Source organism: Panicum virgatum, chromosome 9N (genome assembly GCF_016808335.1).
Source record: "Panicum virgatum strain AP13 chromosome 9N, P.virgatum_v5, whole genome shotgun sequence".
In the NCBI taxonomy this organism is placed as follows: domain Eukaryota; kingdom Viridiplantae; phylum Streptophyta; class Magnoliopsida; order Poales; family Poaceae; genus Panicum; species Panicum virgatum.
In genome coordinates this window covers 572,313-576,811 of record NC_053153.1, presented here as the reverse complement: position 1 = coordinate 576,811, position 4,499 = coordinate 572,313, and the positions used below count along the sequence as shown (strand labels likewise).

At 47.4% G+C, this 4,499-nt stretch overlaps 1 long non-coding RNA gene across 1 annotated transcript; it reads right to left on the bottom strand.

Annotated features, from left to right (window-relative positions):
* Positions 1-2,063: 2,063 nt before the first annotated feature.
* On the bottom strand, positions 2,064-3,296 carry LOC120687461. The gene is made up of 2 exons (XR_005680747.1): positions 3,037-3,296; positions 2,064-2,401 (listed from the first exon to the last, which is right to left on the bottom strand). It is a non-coding gene; the product is annotated as an uncharacterized LOC120687461 (long non-coding RNA).
* Between the last annotated feature and the right edge of the window lie 1,203 nt (positions 3,297-4,499).

The window sequence follows — 4,499 nt, the reverse complement described above, 5'->3', positions numbered from 1 at the left end:
ATCCAACAAAATAAGTTTCACAATTTTTGGAGCTATATATGAATTTCTATGAATTTTGGAAGTTTGCAGCACAAATAAACCTAAAGAAACCCTAGCAACAATTGCTAGGTCCACCCGGGGCAGCCACACCCGTCAGGCCAGGGGCCGACAGGTGGGTCCCACGGGCAGGCGCCCCACCCAGGCCGGTCAAGGCCAAGACCCGGCGCCTGGGCGCGCCCACGCGCGCGGCGCGCGCGCCACGGCGCAACGTCGGCAGCGGTGGCCGAGGGGGCGAGCGGAGGAGGACTGGCGAGGGCCAGGGAAGGCGCGCACGGCGAGAAGAAGGCGGCGGCGAACCTCACCGGCAAGAGCACGGGCGGAGAGCGGCAGCGGGCTAGCGGCACGGCGGACAGGGGCGGCGGCGGGCGAAGGCGAGCGGCGGTGGCCCTGCAGGGGAGGGGAAGGGGCCGGGTGAGGGGCAAAATCGAAAGATGACGACGCAAGGGAGCTCCCCAAGCGAGAAATCGCGGCGGCGCTCACCGGAGCGGGTGAATCACGGCGGCGACGGAGCTCGGCGGCGGCGGCAATGGTGCTCGGGGCTAGGGTTTGAAGGGGAGCGGGGGCAGGCCGTGTGCGGATAAGGAGAGAGGGCGAGGGGAAGAGGGAAGGGGCGGCACGGTGCGCGAGGATCAACGGCACGTGGCGCGGAATGCGAGGATGGACGCCGGCTGGCGACGCGTGCAGCGCGCGGCGCCGAACAGAGCAGGGGAAAGGGAAAAGGGTGGCTGACAGGTGGGGCCCGCGGAATTTTTATTTTCTTTTCTCTTTTTTTTCTCCTGGGTTGTGACAGCCTGCCCCCCTCACGAACTGTGTACCATTATAAAAGTTGGTGCTTATTTCTATACCGCTAAAAGATTCCTTCGCACCTGTGTAATATCGTGTGAACTTTTTTTGTCCTGTGTACTACTCCCTCTGTTCCAAATTATAAGTCATTCAAAGAATTTTGGAGAGTTAAAGTTTTTCAAGTTTGACCAAATTTATATAACAATATAATAACATTTATGATACCAATTAAACATCATTAGATTCTTTGTTAGCTATATTTTCATAGTATATCTATTTGATGTCATAAATCTTTGTATTTCTATATATAATTTTGGTCAAATTTTGAGATGGTTTAACTCTCCAAGATTCTTGAAATGACTTATAATTTGGAACGGAGAGAGTATTTTGGACGGATGAAGTGGTAACGAAGGCTAACGGAGCTACAGAAAGACCATTAATTATACCCTTTGGTGCCCAAAATTGGTTTGCCCTCCATGCCACTCCACGTCATTCTGTTGTGTGCCCCCATCCGTTGATATGCAGTCGGATGAGGGGTTACCTTGCCTCTAAATTTGATGATTCCCAACCGATCTGTTCGCTGATCTGTTTTTTTTTCCTATCACCGAATATCAATACGAAGGCACAAAGCTGGGATTTTTTTTGAACACCATAAGGCAAGCTTTTATTGATCATATAGGACGGTTACATCACGTGCAACAACACTCAAAATAAAATCTGGAGTTTCATCTAACCAGGTACAAGAAGTTTTAGAAATAAAAGCTTGCCTAGCCAAACCATGAGCGACCAAATTCGCTTCACGGTCACCATGTTTGATGAAAGTTTCAGTGAAGTCTCGCCACAATCTCATGCATTCATCATAGATTGCCGCAGCCGGGGTAGCTGAGAAACCCCCATCTTGTATGGTTGTCACCACTTCAAGGCAATCAGTCTGACATACAACTTTGTTTGCACCAATGCTTTGAGCCAAGAACAGACCATCATACAAAGCCCAAGCCTCCGCCATATGAGCATCAACCACATTAGGTAGGAACTTATTTGAAGCAGCTATAACACCTCCATGGTTGTCTCTGATCACAACTCCTGTACTTCCACTGTGTGAGTACTCATCACAAGATGTGTCAGTGTTCACCAATAGTTGAATTCTGGTGAGATGAGGCCTCCATTGTTGTTTCTTTCACCACCATTTCTAACCGGACACAACTCCTTACTAAATTGAAAACATCTTGACGTACATAAACTAACAGTGAATGCCAATGCTATTTTTATAACATGACAACAACAGCACGCAATCTTGTTCCATGTAGCCGAATGATGCATTAACCAAACAGTAACTGAAAAATGTGCCTGGCATTCAGGATGAATTTAACAAGAACATCCACAGCTAACTTGATCACAATGGCATGCACCAGTCGAGCTTCAACTCAATAGAAAACAAGGAATTTCATAGTAGTAGCTCTTCCAGGAGGCACCAGAAGCAGGCCTAAGATGACAGGTTCATCCATTTCGCTCAGTCTTCCTCATAGAGCAGCACATCAGACATCAGGGAGCCTCACCAACGATGACAGTCTACCATGATCTGATAAGATACCATGCACGGATTAAAACCAACATTCCAACTCATTAGTGTTTACAATTTGATTGTCTATGTACTAGTACTACTGCCAAGGGTTTACACAGCTGAGTAATTCTGAAAAGATAGGTAACAGCATAACATGAGATGTACAGGTTTGCCTGCATATTTAGTTTTCTACCAATGCAGTCCATAACATGTGAAATCTTAGATTTCAAATTAAGGTCGTTTTTCTGATGCCATGTACTCAGTTTGTACTTTGTACTACCACCCACAAATGGTATGTGGTAATCTTTAGAGACTACTAATTATACTAACCTCCGTTCATAAATAATTGATAACTTTGACTTTACTATTCAAAGTTTGACTTTCAATTTTCTTATAAATTCATTGTTATGTCATTTTAAACATGTGTCATACTTAAAGTATTCTTGACACAAAATACAATGATACTCTAAGTGTTCTTGTTAATTGGATACTTTTTAAAAAATTAGCTGTCAAAGTAGCAATAGTAAAAGTCAAAGCTGACAAGTATTCGTGAACACGGAGGTTAGTAGCATGACTTTGTTGAAAAACAAGAACCAAGAAACCAAGCAAACATATAGGCCGTAAAGAAAATGCAGGGCGGCAGGATCCCGAACTGGCGCTTCGTGGCCGTGGCGGTGGATGCAGGGTGGCGGTGCTTCGCGGCCGTGCCCCCCCACGCCTGCGGCGTCCGGGGCCGACCTGCCCGCGGCGGCGGGAACCGAGGCCGCCCGCGCCCGGTGCCGGAGCCGCGCGGGAGGCGCTGGAGGGCGGCTGCGGCGGGAGCCGCCGGGAGGGGTGGCGGCGGCGGGAGTCTGCTGGGGTGGCAGTCGGTGCGAGTCTCGGTCTGGAGAGTCGATCCCGATCCAGAGGATAGGGTTTGTACGTCGCAGGTTATAAATTTTTTGAAAAATCATTTTTTTATATTTAAAATATTAAATATAAATTAATCACAAAATAAATTACAGAACTCGTCTGTAAATCGCGAGACGAATCTAATGAACTTAATTAATCCGTCACTAGAGGTTGTTTACTGCAACATTACTGTAGCAATTTAGCGTCTAATTACGGCCTAATTAGGTTCATTAGATTCGTCTCGCGGTTTACAGACAAACTGTGCAATGCGTTTTTTATTTCGTCTAGATTTAAATCTCCATGCAGGTGTTGAATTTTTTTAAAATTTTAAACTTTGCAACTAAACAAGAGCTAAAATTGCAAAGGGTAAAATAATCATTTTATACGCCCGATCCCACTTGTCAGTGCTATCAAACCGGTAAATCCTAACGGAATGGTATAGAGGGAAAAAAAAGCTAGCGCGATGGTACACAAATGCGAACGAACTTTTTAATAGTATATATATAAGCACCATCTTTTATAAAGACTCTAAATGTAGGGTGGTCGTAGGTGAGTGGAATCTAGCGAAGGTGGTGGGGCCGTGGTGCAGCGACTGGATTTTAGCCAGCACTGAGGGGATCGATGGCCATAGTGGAGAACGAATAAGTGATTATGAGAGAAAAAATAGAACCTGTTGGTTTGCCTGGCTAATTCCTACCAAACCAAGGAATGCCCGTTTGGTTACCTGTTTAGAACTTTAGACCCCTTAGCATCCACCAGTGCAAGGAAGAGGGGATCCTAGCTAGGATTGGAGAAAACGCACACGCCAAGCGTTTCCACAAAGCCCGGGTGTTGATACATTTACCTCGAGTTGGCTCACCTTCGGGCTTCTCCTACTTGTGGCGACGGAGTCCGCATTCGCCCCCTGTCGCAGCCGCTGGAGTTCATCGAAGCCTGCCCGCGTGGCCAGTGGCGGATGCAGAGGTGCTGGGGGGCTGCATTACCCTATTAGTTTGCAATCTTCTCCATTGGAACAAGGGGAAGCAGGAGGAGGAGCTGGAGGGAGGAGGAGAAAAAGAACAGAGAAACGAGGTGGGGATAATCGAGGACATCCGCCCTACTATGGTGATGAGTCGAGCCCACCCCTACGCGTGGCACTCGGGCGCATGCGTCGATGGAGCTCACCCGCAGTGGCGCAGCACGCTCGCAGTGACTCCAAATGTATTTTTTATGTAAAACAGTATGA